Genomic DNA, 20,224 nt, shown 5'->3' on the forward strand with positions numbered 1-20,224 from the left:
TCTGATTATACAGAACTCAACAGAATAGCTGCAAATGATTGCATGAAGAGATGAAATATGTGTTGTAATGAAAAGATCACTGCAGCAAAGCTCAGGGTGCAGTCTATAAAACAAGATCCCTAATACAGAACCTAAGCAAAGATCAAAGCATTATCATGAGGACAAGATTATTGCTATTTAGCTCCTACAATCAAAGTTTCAACAAAACCCCAGTTATCCCTTCTCCCTAGAGCATCTTCTTTCTGCTTGCTCAGTCACTGTTCATTAAAGGGGGGGTGAATGCTATTTCATGCATACTGAGTTTTTTACACTGGTAAAGAGTTGGATTCCCATGCTAAACATGGACAAAGTTTCAAAAACTAAGTTGTACGTTTGAAGGAGTATTTTTGTTCCAAAAATACTCCTTCCGGTTTGTCACAAGTTTCGGAAAGTTTTTTTCGAGTATGGCTCTGTCTTACGTAAGATAGGGCGGAATTTCCTTATATGGGTCCTAAGGGCACTTCTCCGGTAAGATCGCGGCCGCGCGCGCACTCATAGACCAGAGCAAGAGAGTGAAAGCAGTTTGCCATCAAAGCGCCCTGCCCGGCTTTTGGGAAGTCAATGTCACCAAAGAAGTGTGTTTTTGGTTGCCAGGGCAAGACAACCCTGCACAGATTCCCAAAGAACCCAGCGTTAAGGAACCCGTGGCAGTTTGTTTTCCTGAGCATAAACGGAGTTGTGTAAGACTTTTGTTCCCTGCATTTCGACGATGATTGTTTTATAAACAAAGCCCAGCTCTACGGATTTGCAGATCGTCTAATGCTTAAGGATCGAGCAGTCACAATGATAAAGGTTCGCGGTCGTGCGTTGGAACCGGACGGTGAGTAAAACTGTTTGTTGAACAAATGTCTCTGTGTGTTGTCACTAGCTTGGCGCGTTAGCACAGCTCCGCCCCCAGCCGCTCGTTTTTTTCCGGAAAGACTCGGTACAGCCTATCTTTATGTTAAAAATTTAATAAAACAAAATACTTTTTGGAGATATGAAGGATGCAATATTACTCTATAGGTACTCAAGATTAACAGGAGATTGAGTGAAAATGAGCATTTCACCCCCCCTTTAAGGTAACCGAACAGGCTTCAAGAGAGAGATATTTGCCATCATTCAAGCCAAGCATCTTGGTACCACTGTCATCACTTCATATTTAACCATATTTCCCTTTAATCCTGGCTTTAAATCACTGGCTCAAATATTATTTTAATTTAAATATGTAGTATTATAAATTACATCTGCTTATTATGAAACTCTTAAACATTTCTTTTTTAAATCTAATGTATTCAAGTGATGGCAAAACTAGATTTTTTATTAGCCATTACTCTCGTGTCACATGGTCCTTCAGAAATCATTCTACTATGCAAACATTGGATTTACAGTGTATAGTGGGGCATGTGTCACAATATGCATTATACAAGGCTATTAAATACAATTTAAATATTACAACTATTATTGTAAGGGTTCTTCCATTACATTTTCAGGAGACATTCATGGAGTCAACAAAGTGTAATTTATTGACTGCAACACCTACTTATAACTAAACTAAACTAAACTAAACTAAACTAAACTAAACTAAACTAAACTAAACTAAACTAAACTAAACTAAACTAAACTAAACTAAACTAAACTAAACTAAACTAAACTAAACTAAACTAAACTAAACTAAACTAAACTAAACTAAACTAAACTAAACTAAACTAAACTAAACTAAACTAAACTAAACTAAACTAAACTAAACTAAACTAAACTAAACTAAACTAAACTAAACTAAACTAAACTAAACTAAACTAAACTAAACTAAACTAAACTAAACTAAACTAAACTAAACTAAACTAAACTAGATAAATAGTGCATCAGTACACAACTGAGTTCTGGGTCTCAGATGTTTCTCAGGGATCCCTCACCCGAACTAACTCAGCCACAGAAAATGAAGCCCTTTTAACAAGCCGGACCAAACCATTCTTATAATTACAGGGGTCTCACAAATTCTCAATTACATCAGACTTAAAGGGGGAAAAGGAGGAATAGATCTATACACAAACTCAAATAAACAAAATAAAAATCACATTTATCATAAAGCCATAATGAACATACACTTAAACATACACACACAAAACATCTTTTAAACATATTCCAATTAACACCCCCCCCCCCCAAAAAAAAAACAAAAAACATATTGTCCCAAGAACTACATTTCCCATAATTCCCAACCGAATACATAAAGGACACCAGGAAATGCCGCGCCCTTTTAATTCCAAGCCTTTGTTCCATGCTGCAGTCATGGACCCCGGCGGAACCACGGGTAAGATGTACACATTTAAACAAACTTAAAATGTTAAACCCATAGCTTGGCTGTGGTCTCATTTACTCACTAGCGTGCACTCTAGAAATAAATGATTAATGGCTTTGTTGCTCTTTGGGTAAATATTATTTAAAGAAACAATTACACAAGAATTTGTAAATAAGCAGACAAAAAAAAAAACATTAATCCCCTAGAACAGGGGTGTCAAACTCAGTTCCTGGAGGGCCACAGCCCTGCAGAGTTTAGCTTCAACCCTAATTAAACACACCTGATCAGCTAATCAAGTCCTTCAGGCTTATTTGCAAACTGCAGGTGTGTGTGTGTTGAAGCAGGGTTGGAACAAAACTGTGTAGGGCTGTGGCCCTCCAGGAACTGAGTTTGACACCTGTGCCCTAGAACAAACAAAATATCAATATCATTTTCATATTCAAAGTAAACTAGAACCATTCAAATTAAGTGTTCGTTCAGTGTGGTCTTAGCCATCACGATTATGTAAAAGAAAACAAAAATTAGGTACACCTCGCTAGTATTGGGTTTGACCTATTTTTGCCTTCACAACTGCCTTAATTCCTCCGAGATTTTGACCCTTATTGACATGATTACATCATGCAGTTGCTGCAGATTTGTCAGCTGCACATCCATGATGCAGATCTCCCATTCCACCACGTCCCTCTATTCACCACAGTGCTCTTTTGGTTTGAGATCTGGGACTGTGGAGGATATTTGAGTAAATTAACTCACTGTCATGTTCAAGAAACCAGTTTTAGATAATTTGAGCTTTGTGACATGGTGCGTTATCCTGCTGGAATTGGCCATCAGAAGATGGGTACACTGTGGTCATAAAGGGATGAACATGGTCAGTAACAATACTCTGCTGGCTGTGGCGTTAATGATGCTCAATTGGTACTAAGGGGCCCAAAGTGTGCCAAGAAAACATCCACCACACAATTATACCCCCACCACCAGCCTGAACCACTGATACAAGGCAGGATGGATCCATGCTTCATGTTGTTTACGCCAAATTCAGACCCTACCATCTGAATGTCGCAGCAGAAATTGAGACTCATCAGACCATGGAACATATTTCCAATCCTCTGTTGTCCAATTTTGGTGAGAACATGCCTATTGTAGCCACAGTTTCCTGTTCTTAGATGACAGGACTGGCACCTGGTGTGTCTTCTGCTGCTGTTGTCCATCTGCTTCTTGGTTCAACGTGTTGTGTGTTCAGAGATGCTCTTCTGTAGACATCGGTTGTAACGGTTATATGAGTTAATGTTGCCTTTCTGTCAGCTTGAACCAATCTGGCCATTGTCATATGGCATCAACAAGGCATTTTCAACCACAGAACTGCCGCTCACTGGATATTTTCTCTTTTTGGACCATTCTCTGTAAACCCTAGAGATGGTTATGTGTAAACATCCCAGTAGTTTAGCAGTTTCGGAAATACTCAGACCAGTCCGACTGGCACCAACAACCATGCCACAGTTTAAAGTCACTTAAATAATTTTTCTTCCCCATTATGACGCTCAGTTTGAACTTCAGCAAATCGTCCTGACCATGGGCGTTTCTCAATACCAAGTATGCAAAGTTCGGACTTGCGTCCTCTGTAGTTCGGACTTGCCAAGTTTGACTCAGGAGAACGAACTCCCGAGGACAGGAGGACGCAAGTCCGGTAATTCTGCAAATGGAACCGCAGCGTACTTGATAGCATCACTCAGCTCTCTCTGGCAACTCCGCTTATCTCTGTATGTATATTTTAGGCAACAATAAAATGAAATATATTATAAAACACCACTCTGCCTCTTTTCATTTTCATTTAAAAATCTTAAACATACTAATAGCCACACATATGTGGTTCAGGCAATAATAAAAAATAAAATAAAAATATTAAACATATTAATATGTGGTCCGGGCAATATGTGCATATGCACTCTGATTATCTTCACTGTAATAAAATTAAATATGATGTAAAACACTACCCTATCTCTTTTTGTTAAATGTCAGTTTTACTGATCAATAATAGCCATTATAAAAGTATAAGTAAAAGTTATAAGAAGCTATACAATTAAAATAAAGCAAACAATTCAGTCAAACATACAAAGTCAGCGCTCTAGTACACTATAACGGTAAAGGTAAATAGCCTAAATATATAAAAGTTATGAAACTTCACTTTGCACTCAGCAGAGTTGGTGTGAGATGTATTCTGGGATATCTGTCTGTCTCAAGTCCTGCACAATTACGTGATCATTCAAAATAGCAAAATGTTCAGGATATTTTGTCCTGCATTGATATAATTCCGTTTGTTATTTTTGATAGACAGCTCTGTAATAGATGGGGTTGTGCTATTTTTCATAGGGCTTGGACTGTTGTTCATGAGATGCAGGGAATGTCATCACATCTGAATAATTTTCTAGCACATGAGGTGCTAAAAGTGATTAATATCCTGAGATTACTGAATAAATGCTCCAGTGCAATCACAGAAATTGAGCGAGTGTGAGACAGTTGGGCACATTTCAAACATCTGTTGCCATGGTGAACTGTGAGCTTCTGCAGTGGTTGCCCAAATGTAATAATCAATACCAGTGACATCAGAGAATGACTTTAGGCTTAATAGATTAATGGAATTAATCAAGCTTAATGACAAATTAAGTATTCCAATTAATCAAGACAATTGCAGTGCTGCAGAGGCAAGAATTACCTCACAAACTGCATGAACGTCAGAGATATTTTGACCGAACGGAACACAGTGCTGTTCTAAATCAGACTACATCAAGATCCTGAAGATGTCATCGTGTCTCAGCAGTGCACTTGCTTTTACATCCACTTTTAGATCCGGAGTCTACTGTATGTCCATTGATTTTGGTGAAAACAAAGCTGTTTTAACTTGCAGCCCTTTATTTCAATCTTTGTTAATGATCTTGGTATTTCCAGTCTGTTAAACGGTTTGGTCTCTGTGTGCTGACATGTTCAGTCAAGCAGGCATTTTACATGGCGCATGCTCATGTCAATATTACTCCAAGTGAAAAGTTAATTTGCCTACATTCATTTAGCTGGATTAGGAACTGCATCAAATTGATGCAAATAAAGTCTTATATTGTCAGGCAGTTTGTTTTAGTGAATTAAAATACAGGCGGAAGTCACAAACAACATTATCTTTTCCATCTGTCGCAAAGTTTCCCTCCATTAACCAATAAAAAATAAATAAAAAACCATACTGCTTTTCCAGGGACTTCTAAGGTCAAACAAACCACTTGCGTTAAAATGTATATAAATCCCATTGACAGGTTTTGGAGCTGTTTGAATGAACCAATTACTCACCAGACCTTCAAATACACTGCAAGTCAGCTCTTTTTCCTCTGTTTGGACATACTCCACAGCAAGAAGGCCTCTTGAAGTTTCTGTTGATTGCTTCCAAACATGCTGAGTCGACCAACAGGCAGTGAGGAGACGGTCATCCTCCTCTTCTTACATCTGTCTAGCCTGCCTGGGTCTATCTTTGGCTTTTCTCCCCGCAGATATTGAAAAATTGCCTTTTCGACTCGTTCCTCTCCCTCCTCTTCGTGTGTAATGAATCAATTTAGTGTCCTCATTTGTGGTTTCCTGTGTCTTTGCCACTACTCAAATAGAAATGTGACCTCAGTCCCACACAGATAACTTCAGCCTTCATCAGGCAGGGCATGAGAAAGAGCACTTAGATTCATTATGGTTCTTAAGCCTGTTCATTATGGATTGTGTGCATGGACAGTTTGAGAGATCTTTGCAGTGGTTTTCTTCAGCAAAGATGAGGACTAGAATTTACAAGAAATTATATCAAAGTCAGCATTTCTCCAACCGTCGCCAGGGGGTCTGTGGAAAATTTCTGAAATGAGAACAAAAAACCTTTCTGCGAATCCATGACAAGCTTTTCCAGCAGCCTGGGTTCTGGAAGGACATCCCCATTCATTTTCTCCATATAGACATTTCAAAATAACGTATAAGCCCTGAACCAATCCATAGTTTCAAAATGAACATCATAACATCACATTACAACATCATAAACAAATTTGAACAGAATTTGAAAAAGCTGGGAGTACAAGATTGTGTGCTTAAGATTTACCATTCATATAATCAAATCTGCAATGATGATATAGTATAAAACTGTTGATTATTTTTTTTAGTCATGGTTGCCCAGCTATCAGTTTCTCAATTAGGTTTAGTTACCGCTTCTTTGTACTCTATATAAAAGCATTTATAACCCTGCAGTGGCCTGTTATCTGTCTCAAGCTCTTCACACTGTTCAGACCACATTTATCATTATCCTCTGGGGTCTTTCTTTTCACTAGAAAGACGTTATACTAACAAAGATGTGAAAGAAACTTGACTTTATATGTTAATTATAGCTGCAAAGTGTCATTTCACACACATTGCACAATAATTTAATTAATTTTAAGTCAAGTCGAAATATATTAATGTCATGTTAGTTTTGTTAGAGGTCACATATGTCTTTTGAATTGTTCCTTTTGTAATGCAGCATCACAAGAATTTGACTTTGTATTTCATTTGGCCTGTGGTCATTTTAGACAAATTCTTACACGCTGATTTCGTCAGACGGGATATATACTGTATAATTCAGCTTTGGCAGAAATAAATTACATTTTAAACTATATCAAAATAGTTTAAATTATAATCATATTTCAAAATATTACTGTTTTTAATTTACTTTTGATCAAATGCAGCCTTGGTGAGCATAAGAGACTTATTTCAAAAACATTTAAAAAATGGTAGTGACCCCAAACTTTAGTGTAACTGTATTGTAAATATCAGTGTAAAGAGGGTGTTCTCATTTAAACTGCAGTGTTTGTGGTCAACTCTTTATTTCTGTCTGCTGCTTCCTCCACAACTTCACAATCAGAACCGGTCTGTTAGAAGGGAGATTGCACTGTGCAAATTGTGCACAGCAAACATTTTGTTAGCGACTTTCCCTTCTTTGCATAATTCCATTAGGGAATTGGGTGCTAAAACAGCGCAGTCTGCATGTGCAAATAAACGTAGTAATCATCTGGAATAATTCATTCTTAGTTAATTCCTACCTTAATCTCTTAATCAGGGAATGGATTGTACCTCACTCTTTGTTTGAAAATTACATTACAAACCTTTTAGCTTTCCCATTTTGTTCCTGGCAACTGACCAACCTGTTGGATTGTTCTGTGCGTTCACTGGTCTCCCTTGATTCTGCCGCAGGCGGTGTTTTAGTGTTAGATACAAAGTCATTGTAGTCTTAGAAGTGCTTGATTTTCACTGTCCGTGAGATTAACCTTGTCAACGAGTATTAAACCTAGAAAGCATAAAGAGAGTCAAATTGACCTGGCATGCTGTGATTATTTTTTTTTTTATATATATATTTTATCAATACAAATATTATTTATTTGATGAATTCATCACAAAACTTGTTTCTGACCCTCATCAATGACATTTTCATATATCTTGGTATCCTTACCCAAGAATGCATAAAGAAATTTTAAAAGTCAAAACAGTATTTTTGGATACATTTTTGTCAATATTTTATCGAAACTTTATGCATTACTTATGGATTACTTAATCTGTTGTGGCTTTTTAGTATCTCCCTACTAGTAGGTGAAAAACAACAGTATTCATAAAACAGTACCTTCTTTCATCCTGGAAGTGTTTGACTGCTCTACCATTATTTTTTATTTGTTCTGAATTTCAAATACTTTGCTGTAAAGGTTTTTAGACCAATCAGACAGGTCCTCAAACACTGTGCTCTGGAATCCAGAAACCAGCTTCACACTGGCAGACATGGGAATGAGATTAGAAGCTTGTTCCCTTTTGGAGGATGCTTGAAGATGAGATGATGAAATCTTCTGAGGCAAACAGTGAATATGCTGAGTTCCAGCTGGCAGAGGCTTATTAGTTAATTATGCACATTAACAGGCTAACCGCATACCACAGAGCCTGCCAGAGTGCACTTGGCTCTTTTTAGAACTTCCTTATTACAGAATCATTGCAGCAATGCAGGCATATGCTAAATGTTATGCTGACCCTGCTGGTGCAGCAACAGTTAGTACAAAAACCACAGATGAAACCGCACTCAAGAAACACAGTGTTTCTTGCAAATTAGAAGTATTATATACTGTACATGTTAGAAATAATAAGGTCTTTCAAAGTTAATGTGTCATTACATGCAATAAATTATGTTTATGCATAACTGTTGCATTCTATTATTAATAATATTATTATTTGTCTCATGCATGTTCTGTTTTCATTTACTTTTGTGTTGTTTTTCCTGTTAGCTTCTAAGTGTTTTTTTTATATATATTTTTTTTGTCCTGTCTTCCTCTGTCCCCTGTCAGTTTGTCACCATGTTTACATTTTGATTTCAGTATTCCGTTCAGGTGTGTTTCGTTAATTATCTTGTTAGCTCTCTTGTTTGCCCATGTATTTAAGCCATGTTTAGTCATTTTCAGGTGTCTGTCGTCATTGCTATTTGCTGGTTGTTCTGTTCTTGTTTTTGAATTCTTGAGAAACTTGAGTATTTATGTTAGTTTGAGGGGTTTTTTTAATCAGTAAAGGCTGCTGCAATTAGATCCAGTTTAATCTCTGCTGCATCCAGCCTGTGACATTATTATTTTTAATCAAATTCAGGTGGGATGCATTACCAACAAAAAGACCAGCACAGATGTGAGAGGTGCATGACTTAAATTTCCCCATTATGCTTTTTCAAATATTACCTTTCATGCAGTGTGTAATATAGCCTTCTGTGAATGCAAATGGTCTGCAAAGTCAAAAGTGGACCAAAAAAAAAAGTTATTGTTGTGTCACTGCAATAAATTAGAAATATACACACCAATTTGTTAATGGACATACACTTTTTAATGCTAATTACAGTAGCAACATCTCATAATGTATGTCAAACTTAGTAGCATATCACTGAGAAACATCCTGCTCAAGTCGTCCTTGCGACGGAGGTATGGATTGAATAGTTCTTCCAATGTTTCATCATTGGACTTGGGTTGATATGGTCAAATCGACGCCATTGCTGCGGTCTTTACAGTGTGTACAATCGCTGAGGACTGAGGAAGCCTCCGGAGCTGATTCAGTTATGGTAAATGGGCATTTTGTTTTCTACACACGCTATAAGCGGTAGACCAATCACAGCAGACTGGGCCACCTGGCCAATCAGAGCAGAGTGGGCTCGCGGAAAGGAGGGATTTAGACTGAACCATTGGACAAGGCGTTTGAGAATCATTGAACAATGTTGTGATGTGCAATGTATATTTTGAGAAAATGAAAAGTTGTTTTGACTTTTGATGCAATGTAAACATGCTGCAGGAGACCACCAAAACTGAAATTAGGAACATTTAAAATAGCAAATGGGGCACTTTAATTTTAACCAAAGTTACAGACGTTTTGTAAAATAATTTGTAAAAATAATTACATTATAGTTGGACATATTCATTTTAAATGTTCTCTTTAGGTTGCAGCCTCAAAATATTTCGATATGGCATTTTATTTAGTTAGACTAAGCATGCCACATCTGGCAGATGGCATATAATAAGTTTGCTGAGAATGGCTCATAATTGTTAAATTGCAGCATATGGATGCCTTCTATTATTTTGTAAATTGTTTTAATACAGTTAGCTTTAAAATGTATAAATTAAATTCAAATTCAATGCAAAGAAATTCCAATTTGCATAAAACAGTAGTTTGTGTAGTTTAAAATGCAGTGTTTTAGTACCTGGCTTTTTTGGCACTAACATGATGTTTATCAATAACATTACAGACAGTGTTCACAGCTGGATCATTTGTAGTAATGGTTCATGCATCACTTTTTGATAGATGAAAATACATTGGGAATTTGTTTACCTAAATAATGATTATTTGAGACCTCTGATGATTGCTTTGTTTAATTGTGAATATTACAGTATTTCTGTGGTTTATTTTTGCTAATCACGTTTCTTCACCTCGCATGAAATAAACCCTTCAAATTGTTCAGGTGCCGATGCAAAAAATCACCTGCTTTCTCACTCCATGTATTCTCAGCAGTCCAAGCACCTCTATTTGCTCTATCTATAGCTATTTGCAGGTTCTGACACTCTTTTTCATCTGATAGTTGTGTGTTTTCTCAGTTAATTATCTCCTGTGCTGTGATAAATATGCCTGATGCTCTACATTTAATTAAGATCATCTCTATTGTTCTCTTCTCATATGTAGATACTATAGGAGACTTTCTGAAGATGTTATATTCTCTGATTAACAAGTGCACTAGCTGAACAAAGTTCTCACTACAAAGCAGCAGTGGAACATCAGTGGACTGGCTTTTTAAATACATCACCCATTACTTTGTATAAATCAGTCTAGATGTCATTAGACAACTTTTAAGGGACTTAATGCTTAATTCTTAATTTAGTCAATTGCAAATGATTCACAGGCATCTGTTAATCGTTCATTGTAAAAAATGTCAATGAGTAGAGCTGCAAAAATATGAATCAGGAAAATCTAAAATAATTGTGTTTAGTTTTCCTCAGTATAGCCTTTGATAATTCTCATTAACACTCATGCATTCAAGTTTTTGTTGTGTGTGTTAATATTACAGTTTTCTTGGACGACACAACAGAAGAATATTGACAGTGTATTTACATTGCAGTGGATTTAGTGGAGCAAAGCAGGCGTTTTCAATTCATTCAGCCGAGCTCGTGGTGAATTGCGGGTAAGAAAAAGCACGGCGAGTGGCCAAGAGCAACCAAATTTGGGAAATGCTCAATTTTATGCAAATGAAAACCGAAAAACGTCAGACAGCATGCAGCCAAACGCTGTGAAAAGCAGGTAGTTACAAATGCTGATTGTTCTGGAGTTTCAGCTGGATTTAGTGCACAAATCATATTGTTTACACTCATTGCAGTTGTCTTTTGTTGTGTTTAGACTGGCTGTGTTTGCAAAAGGTTGTTAATTTGACACTGTATATTTACTTTAGGCATTCTGGAACAAAGCTTGCATCTTTCCAACTGCAATCGTGTGTATATATGATATTACACTGGCCATGTGTTGAAAAAAAAAAAACATACATTAAACACTCTCAGTACCACCCCAAAGTGAAGGCGTTGTAGCACAGTCAGTGGCACTGATCGCAGATTTTCGGCTGCAGTATAAGTGCACCAGAAGACAACCTGTGCCTATAAATGGCAAATTTGAACCCAATCTAAAGAGACTAGTGATCTGTCTACGCTTGAACAAATTGCTCAAATGGAGGAGCCTGGGCGTGGGACAGTAATTAGGAGTAATGCAAGATTGATTCCTACTCAGCGGCAATGCCTTGATTAATGTCAGGCTCTCTGCAAACAGAAACATGTGTTTGTGTTAATCAGAAGGTCTGGTATAATTGCTCTGTGTGGTATGGAACCTGGTGGATGCTTCTGGCAATGAAAACGAGTTCCCTTAGTCAATAAAACCGGGTACATCTTGTCCACAGCTCAAAGCTGCTACTTACCCGTTGATTAAATTTCTGCTCTGTCACAGTTGTTTATTATGAACACACTTCAAAAATGGAATATGTCACCACCCAAGACAACATACAGTATCTGAGAAAACTGCTGCCTTGGAAAAATGAGGGGATCGACATGACAGAAGTTGAGAGGAATTGTAATTGTCTCCTAGAGCGGTAATGATGACTAGCTAAATAAAAGCTGGGACTACTGCTGTTTTGATTAAATGTCACACATGAAAAATGAAGCTCAACAAGCGGCCATCAGTGCCTGTGGAAAGAATGATCTGCAGTATGCCTTGGGATTTACCAATCAAAATGATCCACAAATATATTCTGGCACACCAAAATGTCTGAAACATGTTGGTAAGTGGCATTCTTATTCTTATACCCCACCCCACCCCGCACCCCCAACCCCCAACCAAAGTATGCTTGGTTGACACGCATTGCTTCATCCTGAATGAAATAGCTTTTTAATGTTATTTGACTTATTACCCAGCCTTGTAAGGGAATCAATAGAAACTCTACCTGAAGCCACGTTGTCTCAGTCAACTAATTGTGAGTTGGAAACAACGTTTTCAGGATTCCATTACAATTATTGAACAGAGTAAAAAAAAAAAAAAAAAAAAAAAAACTTTTCATGATTCTTGCTTCCAATCCAGTGCGTAAATGAAATTGAACATCTCTCTCAGTGAGTCGAATCCGCTTTGAGCTTTGAGAAAATAAGCATGTATTTCACAATATAAAGCAATATGCTACACATTGCCTTTGGTTTTTCAGTTATATATCACTATTTCATGGTTGATTGTAATGGGTCGGTCACAACATGCTATGATCTTTTTTTTTTTTTTTTATAATGACCACCAGACTGCATAATTATCCACTGTCCCTGGTCATTGTCGCAAAGTAACGGTTAAGTGTTTCATTAAAGGTGAAGTGTATAATTGTTGTGCCAGTAGCATCTCAGAATTAAAAAACAACACATTCTTAGATAAGGTTGTCGCTTGCAAGATGTTTGTTTTTTGTATTGTTCCAACACTAGAGTCATATTGTACTTGTCAGAAGTTAGACTACAGATGGATTAAGTGTGGTGTTCTTTGCATATAGGAGATAGGAAAAAAAGTATTTTAACAGTGAATATTATTCACTTTACCTTTAACACTACTGATTTCCTGTGAAGTTGTTTGCTGATAGAATGAGAATGCAACAGATGTCTATGTTCATGTGCCAAGAGAAGGCGCTTTCTTTTTTTTTTTATGTGTGCAGGTGTGAAAAGGTGAAGGGCAGGAACACTTTTAGAAGCATCAAGGTCTTTTTGTGGGCAGATGGTGATGATGTGCTCACCAGGGAAACAGCTATTGGTCCTGGGTGAAAAAAAAAAAAAAAAATGAACACTGGGTCTCATTTGTTATTAATTGCACATGTGAAAATGTTCATACACAGATTTCACACATATATTCAATTTGTATGCATGGCTGAATGAGACCCATTATTTTTCATTCCAAGACCTCAAGTGGCTTTTATCTTCACCCTCAATTTTCTGGGTTCAGGTGTTTTATTTAATATATGTGACTGTTCTTCGCTCCATTTCCATGCCATGTAAGCACTGAAGCGATGCTGATCATTGTGTAAGTGTCACTTTTATCTTGGGTCTTGGTTTGAACTAAACCTATTTAAATGTAACATTGAAGACAATCTGTAGGGAAGCTTCAGCTTAGCCTGTTTTCAACATTTGAGGTGTGTTTTTTTTTTTTTTTTTTCGAACATCAAGTATGGTTGTTTACGTACTTTGGGGAGTTTTCCCCCTCTCATCCAAAACTGAAAGTCATGCAAATGTTAACTCTGTGTTTGCGAACGATCTAAAAATTAACTAATCTAATTTGAGGGTGCTTCTAACCCACATCACAGACTCTCTGTTAGATGAAGACCAATGAAACTTTCACTTTACCCAATTTGAGTTGATTTCCCCGAGTGTCAGCGTAAATTCGATTAGTTGATAAATGGTGTTACTTCAGGAAGAGAGGAGATGCATCTAACTCTGCAATTCACTTAACATTCTTCAATCATTGCATCTATCTGCTTTAAATGCATTTTCACTTCGTCACTGTGCACTTCACTTGTCTATAATGGGCTGAAGGTCCTATTTACTAACTCCTATGTATTTCCCACATGTTGGAAACTGCAGAAATGATCATAAAGCCTATGTATTTCCCACATGTTGGAAACTGCAGAAATGATCATAAAGCCCCTTGAATCTCTAGACTGTAAGCTCATAAATATTCATAATAATGTTATGGAATATTAAATTCTATTGAAATTATGTAGGTTTTCTGTTTAAACTATTCAAAGAAAAATTCAATCCAAACACTATTTAAAAAAAAAAATGGATTGGGGAAGCTGTTGTACAGTAAGAACAATTTAAGAATACAAAATATTCTGAATTCAGTTGAATTTGGATATGAAAATAATATTTTGTAGAGTTGGAAATCTTTTCTTAAAATGTAATAACTACTTCATGTTCTGCTAATAATCTGTTAACTCTCAGTGGTACTTTATAATTTAGCATTTGTAGCACTAACCTTTCAATATGCAAGCTCCGCATTGGCAGTTTTATCTGTAGCTCTTTTGAGTTATTGAAAGGAAATATACATATTTCTTCAATCAGTTCTCTTCTACGCTCTGTGGCAACACAGCAGAACAAAATGACTGATGCATGACCTGATAAATATCTAAGCTTCTATCCTGTCCTTTCACAGATGAACAAGAATGATTCCCAACACGTCTACTGACTAGGAGCTGCATTTGTCACCTTAAGAATGTCCTTAGCTCTTAACTGGATTTGAAGCATGGATGGCTAAAGATATTGATATCCTCCAGGGAGTAAACTTTTTTAATTATCTATATCTATCCTAGAATGGATGAATGTGGTGGATTTTTGGATATCTATGGTAGAGCCTTAAGCCTCTACAATACAAGAGCGGTCACATCCAACTCGCATGCGGATGTTCTCCAAAAATTCTCACAAAGGTGATTTTTCTGTGAAAGGTAATTGTGTGTGTGTGCGTGTGTGTGTGTCAAGCTCTTAGATGAGGTTTGGTTTGTGTGAATTATGCATGCAGAGCAAGCGCACTCTGTATTGAGAAGCTGTCAAGTCTGTTCGAATCTGGACGATTGCTATGAATTGGAGATGCTTTTACTCTCTACCTCTCTTCTCTCATTTTCTCTCAACTGGAGGTATTCCATTTTCAAGGACTGATTTGTATGCAGTTTGTTAAGCAGTGGAACTAATTAATGTAACGGGATAAAAAGAAGCGATTTAAGTGCGAATCTGTACAGATGAAAAATTATTCAGACTTGAAGGAACTGAGTAGAGCAATAACATATTCACCACAAGGGACTAATTTGCTCTTAGTTTTATCTGTTTTGAGAGGCTCACACTCACTTTTTTGTTGTTCTCTTATCAAGCTAACAGATTAGATCTATTTTGGTATATTCTTGAATCCAAAAGAGATGACAGATGCAGTGATGAAATTGTTACATTTCTGACTGAAACTAGTACCAAATCAAAAAAGTCTGTAATATCTACAGAAAGCTTTTATCATTCCCATTCATTTCAATGGCAGTTACTCATCTGGTTCAGGGTTTGCTGATGCTTGATGTGCTGTTTTAAAAACAGATTTGCTAACTAACTGTGAATGCTTTGATATATGACAGCATTATGTTTTAACCCTTAAATGCATACCTCGGGTCTTTAATGACCCAGGACTACCATCCTCCTAATTCATGTTTTAAAGTTAGACATCAACATTCTTAGTATTCCTCAATTAATTAATTATAAACAATATAACAAGAAAAAACAAAAACAACTATAAAAGAATGCCTTTTTTCTCTTTTTTTTTTTTTTTTTTTTTTTTTTTGTAAAAATTGTATAGGGTCGCTAACAACCCGAAGTGTGTATCAGTGTAAGTATATTTTTTCTGCACAAAAATAATTTAATCTTTGATGACTGAATAAGTGCAATTCACCTTTATTCCACAAGGAGGCAATGTCTGATACACAATGATGAAGTCACGTTTCACTCATAGTTACTGCAGGCAGAAGACAAATGAATAGGAATATCATCAGCTAAACAAATGTCTCAGTGATTTACTGCAGAGCAAGAGCTGAACGCAATCACATATTAGTGTCACTGTCACTTGATGGTTGTCAGCCATCAAAATATAGATTTTTAAGATATTGAAAATGATAGTTTTGAGAATTTTGAGATCGCAAATATGAGCCAGATGCTGAATGTACTGGGAAATGAGCTCTGATGAGGACAGTGATTATGGTATAAAACATCTACTCAAACTGAACCCTTGCAAGCTCCAACAGGTAACAAAATATGCATATTTAATGCCACTCTAATATCAGGAGAGTTTTATATTATCGCAACAGGTAGAGATCCATCCATTAGATATAGTTCTGGGTCGCTAAAGACCCATTTATGTAAAAATTATTGGCTAAACATTCATGCATTTAAGGGTTTAGCAATAAGTTTACCATACGTTTCCCAAAACTCTTCTGACTCTTCTGTCACCTTGTTCAGCAACGTATTTAAAAACCTCTAACTTGATTCCTATCAAGGGGACCAAAGGGAGAAGTTCTGGAACTGCCTGCCTTGTGTTTAAAAAAAAACTCCAATGACTACTTTCTTTGTTCATTCCAAAACCAAAAAAAAAAAAAAAAAAATCACCAGATTAAAATCAATAAAACATTTTTTTTTTAAAAAATGCAGAATATGACGGATCAAATCCTGTGGTGTCCACAGTAGCCTACAGTTGTTTTAAGCCTTTTCACCTCGCGTCGGGGTAAAAAGCTGCACTTGAACACACTGAGAGAACTACTGCCGACTGTTAGCTAGAATGCGCGTTCTGCACCTGCTTGTAAATGAGACAACTGTCTATTTCTGTAGATATATTCATCATTCAAAAAGAGAAACCGATGCTGCCGGCTGCAGATACACAAACCGCAAACAAAGCGGTGCGTGCTTACCGTTTTGAATATCAGTCCTGCTAAACACTTTCTTATTCCACTCCTCTCGTGTTAATATTGGAATATTTGCCAAGGAACACTCAGGTAAGATGACGTAACATTAGAACAGCCTTCTATCTGTACCGTTTTGACTTTGCTCGTTGTTTTGCTATTATTCTCGTGCACTGACTCGTTCACTTAGCTGAACAGCCAATCAGAGTTCCCTCTTTCACCGACGGCCCGACGCCGATTCAACATGTCGAATCGGCTGAAAAAAAGCCGACGAGGACCAATTTCAGCTGACGGTGCGGAACACACTGAGGAAACTTAGTCGGCCGACACACAAAAACTGCCCGACGACCGACCGTCGGCTTGTTGTGTTCCAGGCTTTAGTAGTAAATGGCAAATACTTCAGTTGCACAGTTTAGAGTTTTTTTTTTTTTTTTTTTCTCAGCTATAGCGCCCCCTTATCATCAGAGATGGATGTCATGCTCCATCAGATTGTGTTGGTGTCCTTGTGTTACAGGTTTCGAACAAGTATATTTTACAGAAAAGATGGAAAAGGAAAACCAATGATTGGTTTTAATTTTGATTCTAGTCCAAATGTTTTTAAAGTTATTATTGAAAATGCAGTTGCGCTTATTCTAGCACTAGTGTCAGAAGAATGTGTGAGCATGAGTAGAGGGTGAGATTTTATCCGACTCTCTCAAGTAGGCATGAAAGTGGGACAGAGAATAAATTAAAGGGGTTTTCAACATGGAACTAATTTAGTTTAGCAACAGGGACACTAATATCACAACTGTGTGACAAAGTGTAATATGCCAGATTACTGTGGGTTGATAATAAATAGCAACACTTGCTAGTGTCATATTAGAATGAAGGGACAATAAAATAGATCAAGACTGTAAAAGGTGTTTCCTGAATCTAGATCTGCCTTGAGGAAAAATACTGTAAATGAATGTCAAAACATTTTTTGTTACATTTTGCTAGAAGTAGATCCTCAGTCAGCCTTTCCTGAAAAACTTCAAACCTTCTGTTTGTATGAATGTTAGACACATTGGGGCGAGTACAGTATTTTGTGCAGTATGTTAACACCAAAATACATTTATTCAATAAATGGTTGCAGTTTAACCAGGCTCTATTTGCTGTATTAGTTATTGTCATTCTGTTCAGCACAAACAAACCTTTCTATGTTCATTAAGTTTATATATTGAGCCTTATTCACAAAATTCAGTGCAATTTGGCTGATGCAATTAACATGGGGCTATTGCCAATTACAGAAATGGTAGCATTGGCTCACTAAATGATAGAGAAGAACATTATAACCAGTCATATGTCTAGCTCATACATCAAGCATGATGTAGACAAGCATACTTTTGGCATTTTAAAAAGCAAATTCAGGTGATTTATAGGCAAGTTTTGTGGTGTACTCAGGAACAGGCTGAAGATGAAATCCAAACAACAATTTAATAGTAACACTCAAGAATCAGCTAACATGTAGGGAAACTCACATTAACACAGTGTAGGTATTACAGTGACCGGACAAGGAGTGCAAGAGAAGGAGCAACTTAAGTAGTGAACATAACAAGGATAATTACTAAAGACAGCTGACGCACATGAACTAATAATGACCGTAACCAAGGAGACGGATGAGTAGCGGGAAACTGAACAAAGAATGAACAAAACTAAATTGACTGTGACAAGTTTATGGCATTCCCTGATTTGCCCAAATTCTTTTTAGCGTATTGAGCATTATGCATGTACAAATGACCAGCGCTATCAGTGAGTGCAATTTATTCTTAACAAATGTCCGCATTTCGCCACCTTGGAATTATAAGGTTCTATCTGCATTCTGTTAGGAGATTTTGAGCTTCAAAGATTTTGCATTCCATATAGCAAAAGTGATATGGGGAACAAGTCTCTTTCATACATGAATGTGACAGAGACCCTAAATGTATTCTAAATGTACAATATCAAAATCCTCTCAAATTTGTAAATGGGGATTTTGGGAACAGATCAAATGCAGATAGAACCTTCTAATTCAAAAAAATCCGCTTATAATTAAAAGGTTATCTTGCAAAACATTAATTGAAGCAATCATTTTCAAGAAACACAAGACAGTTTGCTAAGAATTTGTTTTAAAACATAAAATTAGTGTTGAAATAATGTATCGACATGTATGATAAATTTAAATGTAATGCTTTCTATGACATTTATTTTATATTTTAGGGACAGAATAATTATTTCTGGTTCAAGTTAAGCATAAAAGGCAGTGCTATTTTGTCCAGTGCAGATGTTAATTTTAGGTAGGAATATGGTGGGTAATTAAACACATTGCAGAAACCGGTAGTTTAAAGGAACATACCGACTTTTTGGGACTTTAGCTTATTCACCATATCCCCCAGAGATAAGTCCATACACACCCTTCTCATCTCCGTGCGTGCCGTAACTCTGTCTGACGCACCCACCGCTAGCCTAGCTTAGCACTGCTACTTCTGCGGAGTGATTTATTCCAACTCTGAGCGAACACTTTGCTCCTCACCACGGGGCTTCTCAGGTGCTGCGAGCAAATCACTCCGCCCAAGTAGCAGTGCTTCGCCTTCTGAGAATATAGTTCCCAGTATGTATACGGTTAGAAGATGGCTGTGTCTCATGTGACCTTGTTATTTGTACATGCTGTGACTATACAAATCACAACATGTAAATAGGAAAATGTTGGCATTATTTTGTCACTTATTGGGAGCAGTATGCTAGCTAGAGCCGTTTACCTCCAGTCTTTTTGCTAAGCTAGGCTAGCGGTGGGTGCGTCAGACAGAGTTAAGGCACGCACGGAGATGAAAAGGGTATGTATGGACTTCTCTAACTCTGGGGGATACGGTGAATAAGCTAAAGTCCCAAAAAGTCGGCGTGTTCCTTTAAGTTTATTTTGGTCTAGACAGAAAGCAGCGGTAATACATCTGACCAGGACTTTATTTCACAGAAAGTGGGACAGGCAAAATGGATTTCTCTCTAGAGATCAGTATGGATTGAAAAGTTTGTAGACAAACTTTGATGTTGGCTTGAGATAGATGCATACATAGATGTGTTGACTGGGTGTAATTAAAGAGAAGTCAAATGAAGTTTTATTTTTTGTTTCTCTCTTATATATAATAATAAAATACCCAATGTAGTTTCTCCAGTGACCTTGGTGCAGAAGCTTACAGTTCAAGTTAGTCATACGGATTCACCACGCTGACCATCAGAAAGCTGCTTGGTTTAAGTCTGAGCTGTGCTTCATATAATACATTGACATGGACAGTGGACATTGCTGAAATTTCGCTAATATGACCGCACCTAATGGCTTGAGAAATTAAGCTCTTGTGTTTGGTGTATTTGGAGTTTTGAGGCTCTTCTCCTAAAGT

The 20,224-nt window shown here is 37.0% G+C and overlaps 1 protein-coding gene across 3 annotated transcripts in view; it reads left to right on the top strand.

Moving 5' to 3' along the window:
• The window catches only part of edil3a (EGF-like repeats and discoidin I-like domains 3a), a 205,158-nt gene that overhangs the window by 173,259 nt on the left and 11,675 nt on the right, over positions 1-20,224 (top strand). The gene's annotated exons all lie outside the window — the stretch shown is intronic.

The sequence above is a fragment of the Squalius cephalus genome (assembly GCF_949319135.1).
Source record: "Squalius cephalus genome assembly, chromosome: 5".
NCBI classification, from domain to species: domain Eukaryota; kingdom Metazoa; phylum Chordata; class Actinopteri; order Cypriniformes; family Leuciscidae; genus Squalius; species Squalius cephalus.